This window comes from Ovis canadensis, chromosome 1 (assembly GCF_042477335.2).
Source record: "Ovis canadensis isolate MfBH-ARS-UI-01 breed Bighorn chromosome 1, ARS-UI_OviCan_v2, whole genome shotgun sequence".
In the NCBI taxonomy this organism is placed as follows: Eukaryota; Metazoa; Chordata; class Mammalia; order Artiodactyla; family Bovidae; genus Ovis; species Ovis canadensis.
Genome location: NC_091245.1, coordinates 106,476,615 through 106,491,937, shown reverse-complemented (window position 1 = coordinate 106,491,937; position 15,323 = coordinate 106,476,615). Strand labels below are relative to the sequence as shown.

Sequence of the window (15,323 nt, the reverse complement as noted above, 5' to 3'; positions counted from 1 at the left end):
TATCATGTATGATTTTTCCTAAGTCAGAAACATCATTTGTATGTATTTGAGACCCAATTCTCTTTCATATAAATGACATCCTTAAGAAACATTACCAAAAATTTCCAGATAGTTAGAAGCATTCTTATTAAGTAGAACTGAGATGTTTTTAAAAGTAGCGTGATTTGGGATTCAGATGCACCTCAAAAGACATTTCTAGGTGTGTCCGTTCCACGCAAATCCAGAAACTATGTTTATGGTGATTTTGAACTAGGTGATTAAAAGTGGCGACCTCCAAGTTTGATGGGCATCCATTTTGTACCTTACCTGAGAAGCGGCCTTAAAAACAGAGGACCATAACTCTTTTGGTGGTGGTGCTCGAGGTCATGGACCCCATTTAGAGCTAATGAAACCTTTCTAACCTTTCCCCAAAGGTGCACATATGCCCATAAGATTTTTGGCATGTAATTTTGGGAGGGGTTCTTGTGCAATTTTGATTGTAGGCCATTATACTTTGTTTCATAAGAATCTTAATTATGAATTGTTATATAACAATAGTTGCATTATTTGCCTGTTCTTCAATAGGGATTGCATGCAAAAATGGAAATAAACTCATATGGTATCATGGTTGGATGGTATTTTAAGTAAATCTTTGCCAGACTGTCTGTTATCTGTCTACCTTCCTTTTCTCTTCACCATTTTGGTAATGCAATAATTTCTGGAGAATGACTAGTTAAAGCAACATACCAGTGTTAGAATGGCAGGCTGGATTTAAGAAAAGTGAGTGTCCAAAATTGGTAAAATGGCAGCAAAGTGATAATCACCTGTGCCCTACCCTGGATGGCTTCCAGCTAGGTTCCCTAGCTATATCCCACACACTCTGAAATGCATGCAGTTTCTGAATCCAAATCTGACCATGTGCCTTGGCAGGACATACTCTAGCACTGTTAGGATCCTGCCTACTTCTTTAGTTTAGTGTCTCATTGGGCCTCTTACCCTTGTGCTTCAGCTGTTTGGAACTGTCAGTCATTCCCACACACAATGCGTTTATATCTCCGTGACTTTCATGTTCCTCCCAGTGCCTGGCTGCTTAGAGAACACCTACCCAACTTCTGAGACAAAGTTCAAGTTGATGCTGTGAAGCTTTACGTGGCCATCTCCCCTCTTTTGGTGAACAGTATGCACTCATTTCTCTTTGGCATATACCTAGGAGTGGAATTGCTGGGCCACAGGGTAAGCATATTTTTATCTTTAGTAAATACAGTCAAACAGTTTTCCAAGTTTTATTGTATGACTTTATGACTTTATCAGGCTCGACATCTTCCCAAATTTTTAGTGTTGCCATTCTTTTTAATTTTAACCATTTTGGTGGGTAATAGTATTTCATTGGTATTGATTTACATTTCGCTGGTGAGGTTGAGCATCTTTTCATGTGTGTGTTGGACATTTGGGCATCCTCTTGTGGAGTCCTGCTCTTAATATATATTCTGAATGCAGTTCCTTTCTCAGATATGTGCATTGTAAATATCATCCCATGTGTGGCTTCCGTTTTCACCCTCTTGGTGGTGTCTTAATGAACAAAAGTTCTTATTTTTAGTAAAGTCCAATTTGTTTTCTTTCTCTCATCTAGATTGAAGAAGCATATAGTTGCATGTAGAAGGAAATGGAGAATTACTTAATAGGCATAAAGTTTCAGTCAAGCAAGATGAATAAGCTCTAGAGATTTATTGTACTGATTGTACATATAGTCAACAATAGTGTACACTTAAAAACTTGGTAGATCTCACAGTGTGTTCTTAACACAATAAGACAAAAGATAAAGAGGTGTGTTCTAGGTGGCAGTCTTGAATGGAAACAAAAAGGAGAGGATTGTGTTAAGAAAATAGCACTTCAGGAATTTCCTTAAAGGTCCAGTGGTTAAGACTCTGTGCTTCCAGTGCACGGGGTGCAGATTCAATCCCTGGTTGGGAACTAGGATCTCACATGCCTTGTGACGGAGCCAAAAAAGAAGATAGCTAGTCAGTATTAAGATAATAGAGCTAGAAAGTATATCCAAAAGCTGTTGGGTTAGATTTCTCAATTTTATGTATATATGAACAAGACTTGAGAGGTGTGTGCATGTGGCAACGATGGTGGTGGTTTAGTCGCTAAGTTGTGTCCGACTCTTGGCAGCCCTGTGGACTGTAGCCTGCCAGGCTTCTCTGTCCATAAGTTTTTCCAGGCAAGAATACTGTATATGGAGCTATGTATATTTCAGTATATTTCAAATTTTTTAAAAATACGCTTTTGTTGGATTTGTGCTTAGTTATAAAACTAATAAACTCTGTAATAGGCCAAGGAAAAAATATTTATAAGTAATTTTTTCCCCTGTTTACTTCCAAATCTTTTCCCCTAAAGGTAATCAGTGCTATCAATTGGTGTATAATCATCCATTCATATTTATTTCTGTGTGCATACAAATACGTATTTTTTTTCTACCCTTTACAAATATGAGATCATGCTTGCATTTTTACTTAAAAATAGCATATATGGCTGTATATTTGTGTTTATGTGTATATGTATGTATATTTAACTTTCTGTGTGTGGCACATCAAGGACTGCTGTAATAGCCTATTAGTGCTTTTGTTTTTCTATGGTAGAAAATACTACTTTCCAAAATGATGGTGGCCACTAGTGTCCCTTTCCCACCTTGCCGGTATTGGTTGATATCAGTCTTAAATGTCAACCAAAGTAATGAGTGAAAAATGCCTTGCCTTAGATCACATCTGCTTGACTACCAATGAGGCAGGTCATCTTTTCATGTCAATTGTGTATGCATATCTCCTGCATATCTTTTCTTTTGTTCTAGTTTATAGAAATAACTGTGTTAGGAATATTAAATATTAATCCATTTTCATATTTATTATATCTTCTCCCAACTTATTGTTTGTCTTTGATTTTATTTACATCTTATGTTACAGGTATATGTTTTATATAATCAAATCTGTCCATACTTTCCTTTGTGGTTTCTACTTTCCTGATTTGCTTTAAGGTTTCTCAACCATAGGCTACAGAAATAGTCACAGATACTCTTCAAGTGCTTTTATTTTTATATATAGCTTTTAAATATATGAGGAAATTATTCTTGTGTTTAAAGTGAAGAATGGATCTTTGTTTTCTTCAAATGGATAGCTAATTAAGTCAACACGCAGCAAACGTATGTCAAATAAATTAGCTTCTTGCCATATTGAAATGTTAACTAGGAAAGATTTTTTACAGGGACATCTCTGGTGGTCCAGTGGCTAAGACTCCACACTCCCAATGCAGGGGGCCCAGATTCGATCACTGGTCAAAGAATTAGATGGCACCAGGTCACAACTAAAGAACCTACATGCTGCAACAAAAATTGCTAAGATCCAGTGCAACCAAAAAATAAATGTTCTATATGAGCCTATAAATATATTTTTTTAAGTTTTTACAGGATGGCCACTAGTGTATTCTGTTCTTATGCAAAGTGGGAAGGGCATCCCTTCCACAAGACCCTTTATTTTGATCTGCCAGAAAAATGTTAAATAGCTTTATTGAGGTACTGTCCAATTCACTAATTTGAAACATACAATTCAGTGATTTTAGTATGCTCACATAGTTCTACACCCACCTCCACTATCTATTTAGGAACATTCATCTTGATACCCACTAGCAGTCACTTTCCAGTGCAGGTATTCCCCTTTTACCCTAATTACCAGGGCTGTCAGCCCACTAATCTACTTTCTTTCTGTATGGATTTGCTGTTTTTGGACATTTCATACAAATGGAATGTTACAGTGTTTTCTGTTGCTGGCTTCCTTCATTTAACATAGTGTTTTCAAAGTCCATCTATGTTATAGCAGGTATCAGTACATCTGGCCTTCAGTATCCTTGGGTTTCACATCCTCGCATTCAACTAACTGTGGATTGAAAATGGGTGGAAAAAATTCCAGAAAGTTCCAAAAAGCAGAATTTGAATTTTCTGCATGCAACTATTTACACGGCATTCACAATATATTTACAACTATTTATGTAGCATTTACTTTGTGTAAGGAATGAGAAGCAATTTAGAGGTGATTTAAATGCATGTAGGTTATATGAAAATACTTTGCCATTTTATATAAAGGGCATCAGTATGTTTGGAACTTGGTATCTGAGGGGGTTTTGAAGCCAATCCCCTGTCTATACTGAGGGATGACTGTATGCTGTTTTTTAGATGAATAACATTTCATTGTATGGATAATGTTGCTGTGAACAGTTATGTACAAGCTTTTGTGTAGATAAATATTTTCATTTCTCCTGGGTATACACACACACATACATACATATACACACACCTAAGAGTGAAATTGCAGGGTTATGTGGTAACTCTGTTTAGCCTTTTGAGTAACTGCCAGACTGTTTTCCAAAGCAGCTGCACCATTTTACATTCCAACACGAATTTTTCCACAGAAAAGTTTTATGAAAAACAAATGTAAGATATTTACAAAGTAAATGGTGCCCTCTTGGAAGTGACTCTTGTTTAGTGTATAACCAAGTGGATTGGCCCTGAATTGACAGCCTTTAATCCTGGTCAAAGTGTAATAATTCGTTAATGAGCAAATCTTTCTGATGTTAACTTGTACTTCCCTCCTGTTGCCATTCTAGAATTCCCTAGGAATAGAGGTCACTGTCCCTGCACATTCCTTGCAACCATGGACCCATCCCTCCTTTCTCAAAAACAGAAGTTATATATATTTGATCTTTGTTAACTTTATTAGGAAGAACTAAAGTAAGCTTTGATTAGATTATCTTACTGACAGACAGTTGATGAGTATAATTTTTTCCTCAGGATTAGCTTTGGGAATTCTTTCTGTGTGTATTTTACTTTTGTGGCTTACTAATTATAATTTATGTCTGCTATTTCACTTTCCTGTTCTAAATTTCTGCAATAATTTGTTGGTATAATATAGTATTTCTTTGGTCATGAGAGACATTCTTTCCTCCCTGTTTAATGTTTCTGAAATTAGGAAATAACACAGCTGATAATTACATTTAATGTGGTAGTAGTTTATAAAAAATTTTCCCCTGGAAATGTGGTCATTGATTCGTGAAACCTCTTAGAATCAGTAGCATCTTGGAATTTAAGAAATATGTACAGTATATAAATATAAAAATAGCTAGATTTATTGCTGATTAGTACGGTGTTAGAAATTGTTGGTGATTGTCCCTATCTTTTAAATGAAGGGTTGTTTTGTAGTTGAGTAAAAAAGCTTAATTTGTCCAGCTTTGTATTTTATGTTGTGTAAATCATTTAGGAACACAGTTCAAATTTTGTCGGTATCTTCATGAAGATATTTTAGCTCTTTGTGATTTCAGTGATTTATGTAACGTTTGTGATTCAGTGGTTTAATGTAAAATATCTTAAACCAGTTAGGACACTGCTTATGCTTTTACTGGTAATATACATAGTGCTTAATTTTAGTTGTTAAAACAGTGTGAGAAGATTGAATAGTGTCTAAAGACAATTAAAATACCAGTTCTTTAGTATTTTGATTTTCATTTTATCTATTCTCTGTATACATGATTAAAATATAGTAATATGCACGTTTGCTTATTCAGTCACTAGGTATTTATTGAATATCTCTTATGGTCCAGGCACTTTACTAAGGATAAAGCAGTGATAAGGCAGACAGGATTCTTATTATTATGAAGCAAATGGTCTCATGTAGGATATGGGTATTAAGCATGTAGCTTACTAGTATAAGTTGCCTCAGGACTTACAGTATGCTATATGAACCTCTAAAAGGGAGATCTCCCCTGGTCTAGGGGGTTAGGAAGTGTCTGCCTGATGAACTGACCTTTAAGCTGAGATGGAAAGGATGAGTGGTAGTCGACCTAGAAGGGAATGGAAGAGAGTTCTAGGCAGAGAGAACTATGTGTCCTTCTGGAGGGAGGAAGAGAGAGACATTTGGGAAACTGAAAAGTTCTTAGAACACGTAGAACTGTTTCTGTGTCATACATATATTACTGCTTTTGAGGGGTTTTATTTGCTCCTGCTCTGCTCACAGAAGAATGAGAAATGATGTGGCTAGAGTTAGGTAGAGGAAGATAATAATAACAAAAAAGTAAACACTTTGTGTGTGTGTGTGTGTGTGTGTGTGTGTGTGTAGTACTTTTGTAAGTACTTCTCATGGACTAGTTCATTGAACCCCAAAAATGGTTTCTATTCAGAGATGAGACAAGGCATGGAGTGCCTTGCCCACAATTAATCTCCCAGAACCTGGGATCCGAGCCTGTGCATTCCGGATCCAGTTGTGTCCTGAAATGCTGTACTGTACTGAGAATCTAAATTATGTTTCGGGTTAGAGACTTATATATCCAAAGGTCAACATGAAAACTTAAAAGATTTTAAGCTGAGAAATGACATAATTAGGTTATTTTTAGAAACCATCTTTCTGATTGTATCTTGGGAAACAGACTGATAAAGAGCAAGATGAGTGTACAAAGAAGTTAGAAAGCCAATATTATATTTGGGGTCAGAATTTTTTTTTTGACAAGTCAGTGGCAGTGGAATTAGAAGTATATGTAATCAAAAATTATTTATATGGTTTTCACAAGTTTTAGTTGTTAGATTGAGGAGTCAAAGATGATCTCCACATTTCTGGTGGTACTGTGATTACTTAGCTAACATGATATATTCTAAGAAATATTACGGTCATCTATAAGAATTTTTAAAAGCATGAAACCCAAGACAAAATGCATAATGAACTATAAATTTGTAAAAGCCTCATATAGTTAATTTATATCTGGTTTTGAATGTTGAGATATAAAGTAATGATTACAGTCTCTTAACTGTGTTTAGTAAAGACCACAGAGAAACATGAAAATTTATTATAGATGAGTCAAGCAAGATTTTACTTACTTTAAGCTAAAAATCTGCAAACATTGTTTAGTATACACTGTGGTGATTATAAATGTGTACATATCTAAAAAGGAAAAAAAATATTGTTTTTACATATTAAGGAAAGGTAATAAGATAAATTACTTTTCTTACCAAGTTAAAACAAAAACTCATAAAATGCCTTTTACTTTATATTCATATATTATATAGTAGCTTCCCTGATGGCTCACTTCGTAAAGAGTCTGCCTGTAATACAGGAGACTGCAGTTCGATCCCTGATCAGGAAGATCCCCTGGAGAAGGAAATGGCAATCCACTCCAGTATTCTTGCCTGGGAAATCCCATGGACAGAGGAGCCTGGCAGACTACTGTCCAAAGGGTCACAAGAGTTGGACGTGACTTAGTGACCAAACCACTACTACTGTATATATTATGTACATATTTTTATCTGTCTACTTGATCTTTTATGTAAATGTTTCACAGGCATCTAAGATTTAAGATATTTACTACTGAACTCTTGATCTCACGTTTCTCATCCTGGCAAACAGTTTATAGAGTGTTAGCCCCATGAGGGCAGGATTTTTGTGGGTTTTTTCCAATGCTATACAAGTTTTTGTTACAGAATGAACACTTAGTAAATATTTGTTGAAGGAGTGTCTAAATGGTATACCACCGTAGAATTCTCTAGTTGCTCAAGTCTTCATATTTTCTTTCCCTCTTCTCTTCCTCCTTATTGACAAATTATATCAGTTATACCTCTAAAACATCTCTTAATTAATCAATTTTTAAAAAATTTCCAGTGCTACTGCCTTAATATATCAATTTTATGATTGTTATTTCATAATCAACTCTTGCTGTCTTTCTAATTATTCTTCCATAGCAACCAGAGGTGTTTTCTTAAAATGTAAGTTGTATCTTGTTACTCCCTACTCAGAGCTTTTCTTTGCATTCCATATCTTTCACGCAGACTAAAAAGGCCTTCTGCACACTATTTTTACTTATCTTTCCTTTTTTGTTTTGTACTGTTCTCCCTTTGGTTTACCTTTACAGTATCAGGGAGTTTCTACACACACCATTCCCCTATTTTTGGATTATTTTCACCTCCATATTTTGCCTGGCTAATCCCTGCTCATACTGGGTCTCGGTTTATAGTTAGATGTTTTTCTAAGATGTAGTTCCCATCCTTCCAAGTTTCCTTGATATACTACCTTAAATAGTAGTACCTTCACATTTATTAGAAGTTAAATACATTTATATGATTAGTCATTCATCGGTCTTCACCTCTAAAATTTAAGTTTCATGACACCAAGGACCACATTTGTATTACTTACGACTATCTACTGTAGATGTCACGATTCTCAAAACATGCTTAGAGCCTCTGAAAATATTTATTGAATGGATGAAGGATTTATTGAAATTAAGAATGATGAATCCTTAAAGGAAATGATAGAATGGTTAGAGAGGTAGCTGGAGAGCCAGTAGAGTGTGTGATCATAACAGCCAGGTGAGAGTTTCAAGTAGCAAATGTAGCAGAGAGGAGGGATAAGATCAGGACTAAACATGATCTCTGAAGAAGGAAATGGCAACCCACTCCAGTATTCCTGCCTGGAGAATTCTGTGGGCAGAGGAGCCTGATGGGCTGCGGTCCATGCGGTCGCCAAGAGTCAGACACGACTAAGTGACTTAACATTAAACATGATCTTTGAGAGGCAGTATAACATAGTGTTTAAGATGAGCCAGACAGACCTAGACTCTTACCTTCTAATGGCTGTTAACAAAGAGTTGCATACAGCTGAAGTGACTTAGCATGCAGACAGGCACGCCTGTTTTTTCATCTCTAGAAAGAGGGTAATAATAGTAAGTGCTTCATGGTTGATTGTGATGGTTAAATGAAATAATCTATGTAAAACTTTTAGCATAGCACTTTGCACGTATTAAGAGCTTGGTGAAATTTAGGTATTTTTATTATTTTTAAATTGCTAATGCTAAGCCCACTGTAAGGACTCAATATTTGTAGTACTTAGAAAATATATATAGCTGACCCTTAAACAAAATGGATATTAGGGGCCTGCGCTCCAAGTGGTCAGAAATCCACATAGTTGGCTCTTTGTATATGCAGTTCCTCCACATCTGTGGATTCAGCCAACTGTAAATCACATAGTATTGTAGTATACACTGTTGAAAAATATCTTTAAGTAGACCTGTTCAAACTCTTTTTCAAGGGTCACTTGTAATTAATAATTTTCTAAAAACTTTGTTCACAGATAAAATGATCTGGGAAAAGGGACTTCATGTATATATTTAATGTTGTTTCCTCTAGAATTTGGGCTAGATGTTTTTGGATTGTTTCAATGGTGTGAAAATATAAACCCCAACGTTGCATATTAGATGAATGTTGAATTTGCCTCTTTGAGCATGAATGAAGACATTCTAGCATTCTTAGTTCTGAGTTTCTCCTTGAAACTGTGTTTTAAATTGAGTATATTATAGTAAGAAACAAAATAAATTGTGTAACAATATGGAATCCTTGCCCTGAGATGGAAAACCTAGGTTGTATAGATATATCTTTCCAAAAGCTGAAAGAATATCATTCACAAAGAACAGTGTTTTAAAAGTTCAAAAACAACATTCTGGCATCTGTTGTAGGGGCTGCTTTTCAAGCAGTTTACGTTTAGCAGATAAAAAGCATTCTTTGTTGTGAAGTATCTTCAGAATTTGGGTTTGTTTTTACTAGACACACTTAAATTTGGTGTGTGGAGTTTGCCAGTCATGATTTTCCAGTCTTCCTAAATGGATTCACAAAATATGCCCATAGGATTTTCTTTTTTCCTCCTTGATGAAGTTAAGGAAACATAATAATTCTCTATTCTTACATATATTTCTAGGGTAGTGGTCAGTATTTTCAAATTAAATTTCTTTTCCATTTATTGATGTTCTGTTAATAATTTGTGTTACTTGGTTGCAGTTTTTTCCATTTTTAAAATGAAGAGAGTCATGTTCTCCAAACTCTTCTCTGGAATGTTTTGGAAATACGTGCTGGTAAAAAATGCTTTGACTTTTTGGAAGAAATACAGAAATTCTACTTTAGATTTGTAAATGTACATTAAAACTTCTGGTATTCTTTCATTATGAAAATTTTAAAATGTGTATACTTTTGAGTAGTGAGTGTAAAAGCAGTTGTTTTTTAATAACTTGTGATTTGTTTTTATTCCTAAAAGAATTTCTTTTTATAACTAACCAGTAAGATATTTGGCAGGCCCATCAGTTCACCATTAGTAACACGAAACCCTGGATTGGCATTAGAATTTAAGAAACAAAAAAGAAAGAGGAGGGAAAAGAATAGAAAAGGAACAAGTTGAAGCCAATAAGCTGTAACCCACAAGGCATGGAATTAATTGAAATATTTGTTGAACACTACCTGTGTGCCAGGTACTGTTGTTGATGCTGGAATACTCCGTTGAACTAAACTGACAAAAATCCATTTCCATGTGGACTTTAGATTCCAATGGGAGGGTGTAGACAATAAATAAATATATTGTACACCAGATGGTGAGAAAAGCTCAGGAGAAATAAAACAGGATAGAGTGTGAGAAGATGTGGGCTGGGTGTTTGCTGTTTTATAGGCAAAGACATAATAGAAATGACAGTGCAAATCATGCAGTGATCTGGGGAAAGGGTGTTCTTGTCAAGTAGAATAAGTGCAAAGACCCTGAGGTAGAAGTATTTTGTGTTTGAAAAACAGAAGAATACTTGTGTCCCCACCTTCTTGGAATTAAGTGGGAAAACTGGTAGGAGAAGAGGGAGTAGAGGAAGAGAAGTAGAGGAGGTTGTAGGGCATTTAGACCATTGTGAGGACTTTAGTTTTTACTTAGAGTGAGATGGGAAGTCATTGAAAGGATTTTTGAGTGGAGGAGTGACATAATATGATACAGCTTTTAAAGGGATTACCATGCTGTTGAAAAAGCTCTAAAGAGATACAAAGTCTGAAGCAAGGAGCCAGTTAGGATGTTATTGAATAGTTCAAGTCAGATATTATCAGTTGGATTTGATACGTAGCTGTCGAATTAGTGAGAAATAGGTTCTGCATATCTTTTGAAGGTGGTGGTGGTGGTGGTGATTTAGTCACTAAGCCGTGTCCGACTCTTGCAACCCCATGGACTGTAGCCTGCCAGGCTCCTCTGTCCATGGGGTTTCTCCAGGCAAGAATACTGAAGTGTGTTGCCATTTCCTTCTCCAAGGATTTTGAAGGTAAAGTAGGCTTTTCTGACCAGGTGGACATATGGTGCATTTAAAAAAGGAAGGAATCACAGATGATTAAAATTTTTTGGTCTTAATATTTCTGGTTGAAGTTGCATTTATTGAGATGAGTAAGCCTGTGGGAAGAACAGATTTGAGGGGCTCAGAAAAGGCAAATTGACTTTGGACATGTTAAGCTTGAAGTGCCTAATTATTAATTATATAGTCAGTGTGTCAAGTAGCATATGCATTTAGAGTTCCAGGAGGAGTCTCAGCTGGTCTCTATCTAGAGATAGAAATTTTTGAATCATCCATGTTAGATGGAATTTAAATTCAAAAGACTGGGTTTCCCTGGTGCCTCAATGATAAAGAATCCCTCTACAACGCAGGAGACGCAGATTCAATCCCTGAGTCAGGAAGATCCCTTGGAGAAGGAAATGGCAACCCACTCCAATATTCTTGGCTGGAGAATTCCATGGACAGAGGAGCCTGGCAGGCTACAGTCCATCAGATGGCAAGAGTCAGGCATGACTTACTGACTAAACCACCGCCACCAAATTTTGTAGACTGAATCTGGTGATTTAGGAAATGAATGTAAATAGAAAAGGAAAAGGCATACCCGGGGGCACAGCAGTGTTGAGTTAAGTGAGAAAAGGAAGAACTGGCAACAAAGACTCCTTAATCACACACTTTAATAATTCTGCATTAAAGTATATGCCTCTTCACAGAAATTGTGGTAATTAAGACCAAAATGGATTCAGATTAGGTCAGGTCACATTTTGTCATTTAGAGTATTATGAAAAAACTTTTAATTTTTTCAGAGTTTTTAATTTCAGGATGTGAACACATCATTAACACAGATATTAAGAGGAGGTGGCAAGAATACACAGAAGAACTATACAAAAAAGATCTGCACAACCCAGATAATCACGATGGTGTGATCACTCACCTAGAGCCAGACATCTGGAATGTGAAGTCAAGTGGGCCTTAGGAAGCATCACTACGAGCAAAGCTAGTGGAGGTGATGAATTCCAGTTGAGCTATTGCAAATCCTAAAAGATGATGCTGTGAAAGGCTGCTCTCAATATGCCAGCAAATTTGGAAAACTCAGCAGTGGCCACAGGACTAGACAAGGTCAGTTTTCATTCCAATCCCAAAGAAAGGCAATGCCAAAGAATGCTCAAACTACCACACAATTGCATTCATCTCATGCTAGTAAAGTAATGCTCAAAATTCTCCAAGCCAGGCTTCAACAGTATGTGAACCATGAATTTCCAGATGTTCAGGCTGGTTTCAGAAAAGGCAGAGGAGCCAGAGATCAAATTTCCAACACATGCTTAAAAGCAAGAGAGTTCCAGAAAAACATCTATTTCTGCTTTATTGACTATGCCAAAGCCTTTGACTGTGTGGATCACAGTAAACTGTGGAAAATTCTGATAGAGATGGAAATGCCAGACCACCTGACCTGCCTCTTGAAAAATCTGTATGGAGGTCAGGAAGCAATAGTTAGAATTGGACATGGAACAACAGACTGGTTCCAAATAGGAAAAGGAGTATGTCAAGGCTGTATATTGTCACCCAACTTTTTTAACTTATATGCAGGTACATCATGAGAAATGCTGGGCTAGATGAAGCACAAGCTGTAATCAGATTGCTGGGAGAAATATCAGTAACCTCAGATATGCAGATGACACCACCCTTATGGCAGAAAGTGAAGAAGAACTAAAGAGCCTCTTAATGAAAGTCAAAGAGGAGAATGAAAAAGTTGGCTTAAAGCTCAACATTCAGAAAACGAAGATCATGGCATCCAGTCCCATCACTTCATGGGAAATAGATGGGGAAACAGTGGCTGACTATGTTTTTGGTCTCCAAAATCACTGCAGATGGGTACTGCAGCCATGAAATTAAAAGACGCCTACTCCTTGGAAGAAAAGTTATGACCAATCTATACAACATATTAAAAAGCAGAGACATTACTTTGCCAACAAAGGTCTGTCTCGTCAAGGCTATGGTTTTTCCAGTAGTCATGTATGAATGTGAGAGTTGAACTATAAGGAAAGCTAAGTGCCAAAGAATTGATGCTTTTGAACTGTGGTGTTGGAGAAGACTCTTGAGAGTCCCTTGGACTGCAAGGAGATCCAACCAGTCCATCCTAAAGGAGATCAGTCCTGGGTGTTCATTGGAAGAACTGATGTTGAAGCTGAGACTCCCAATATTTTGGCCACTTCATGCAAAGAGTCTACTCATTTGAAAAGACCCTGGTGCTGGGAGGGATTGGGGGCAGGAGGAGAAGGGGATGACAGAGGATGAGATGCTTGGATGGCATCACCAACTCAGTGAAGATGAGTTTGAGTAGACTCCGGGAGTTGGTGATGGACAGGGAGGCCTGGTGTGCTGTGGTCCATGGGGTCGCAAAGAGTTGGACACGACTGAGCGACTGAACAGAACTAAACACATCATGGAAAAAACAGAAAGCACATGACACTGAAGAGAAATGGACACAATTTGTTAGGGGCAGAAAAAACAAAACAGAGCAGAACTGACTACGTCATAGAGGGTGTGTTTTAGGAAGTAGGGATGGACAAGTTTGAATAGTTAGAGCCAGACTATGAAGAGCCTTGAATGCCATTGTGAAGTGTTAATATATGAAATGGTAGACAGCAAGAATTGTCATATGTAAATGACTTGAAAATTACTCTTTCAGCTGTTTGTGTGAATGAATAGAATAGGAACACACTTCAGTCAGTTGCCAGTATTTGTTGAGTAACTACTTAAAATGCTGCTGCTGCTGCTGCTGCTAAGTCCTACTAATAAAATTGCTGGCCCCTTCTCTTGAGCCTTGCTAAGATAGCCCAGTCATTGGGCTCTGCATTTTGTTTACAGTTCTTGTATGGGTTTTAAAAATTATATGATATTTGCTTTGAAAGTCCTACAATCTCATTGGAAAGAAAAGTCTTAAGGCGCATAGTTTAAACTATAAAATATTCTACTTCATGTGCTAAATCGCTTCAGTTGTGTCCAACTCTTTGTGACTCTATGGACTGTAGCCCGCCAGGCTCCGCTGTTGATGGGATTTTCCAGGCAAGAATACTGGAATGGGTTGCCATGCCTTCCTCCTGGGGATCTTCCGAACCCTGGGATCTAGCCTGGGTCTCTTACTTGTCCTGCATTGGCAGGCAGGTTCTTTACCACTAGTGCCACTTGGGGAGCCCATTCTACTTCATAAATAGAACTTTCTAAGGGATGTGAAGTGAAAGTCACTCACTCATGTCTGACTCCTTGTGACCCCATGGACTGTAGCCTGCTAGGCTCCTCTGTCCATGGAATTCTCCAGGATAGAACACTTGAGTGGGTAGCCGTTGCCTTCTGCAGGGATCTTCCTATACCAGGGATCGAACCCAGGTCTCCCTCATTGCAGGTTGATTTTTTACCATCTGAGCCACCAGGGAAGCCCCTTCTTAGGGATAGGATGTTCTTTTTTTCCCCCAGATGCAAGTCTTGGATCATATATTCAGATATATGCTTGAAAGAAAAACTAGTTTGTCAGTCCTCAAGATTAGTGAATTACTTTGGTTTTATATTCAATAGTCATTCGATTGTATAGTAATATGGTTTCTTGAGAATCTTTTTTTTATGAAAAGGGTTTGCCTTGTGTAGATTATTCAGATTCTCTGATAAGGTGTACCAGCTATTGTAAAACAATAAATCTACATTCTGGATTTTTTGTTTTTTTGCATTCTGGTTTTAAAATATTGTATGGATTTGGGAGATTGAATTGTGACAACTGTTTGCTATTGGGAAAACTTGAAAATATACTTTTGGTGTTTAGAATTTTTATAGCAATTGTTCTAAATAATTTATATAGCTACTTAATATTTGTCTTTCTCACTAGGTATAATGCTTATAAATTTAGGAACTGGGTTTGTTTTGTTCAGTACTGTAATTTCCAGGGTGTTGTCCAGTGCCTGGCACATGACGGTTGTTTAGAAATATTTTTTAAGGAATGAATTCATGAGTATATGGATTCGGAGTTGAATCTTAAACCAGCATTAGAGATAATTCCAGCCCAAGAGTCTTAACCTGGAAAACCTACCACCTCTTAATAAATGCTGAAACTAGCCCAAAATATGATTCTTTACCTTGAATGAAATTGATTTTCTTTAACTAAAATGTGAGAAGTATATTCCTTTGAAACTGAGGAATGTTGAAATACATAGTAT

At 36.8% G+C, this 15,323-nt stretch overlaps 1 protein-coding gene across 5 annotated transcripts in view; it reads left to right on the top strand.

The window, feature by feature from the left end:
- The window catches only part of ASH1L (ASH1 like histone lysine methyltransferase), a 203,286-nt gene that overhangs the window by 13,837 nt on the left and 174,126 nt on the right, over positions 1–15,323 (top strand). The window contains exon 3 of one of the 5 annotated variants that reach the window (XM_069543851.1): positions 1,059–1,212. The exons of 3 other annotated variants lie outside the window; for them this stretch is intronic. The gene's annotated coding sequence lies outside the window, so the exon portion shown is untranslated. Of the gene's footprint in view, positions 1–1,058; positions 1,213–9,027; positions 12,238–15,323 lie in introns of those variants that run through there. One more of the 5 variants, XM_069543858.1, reaches the window with a different exon arrangement.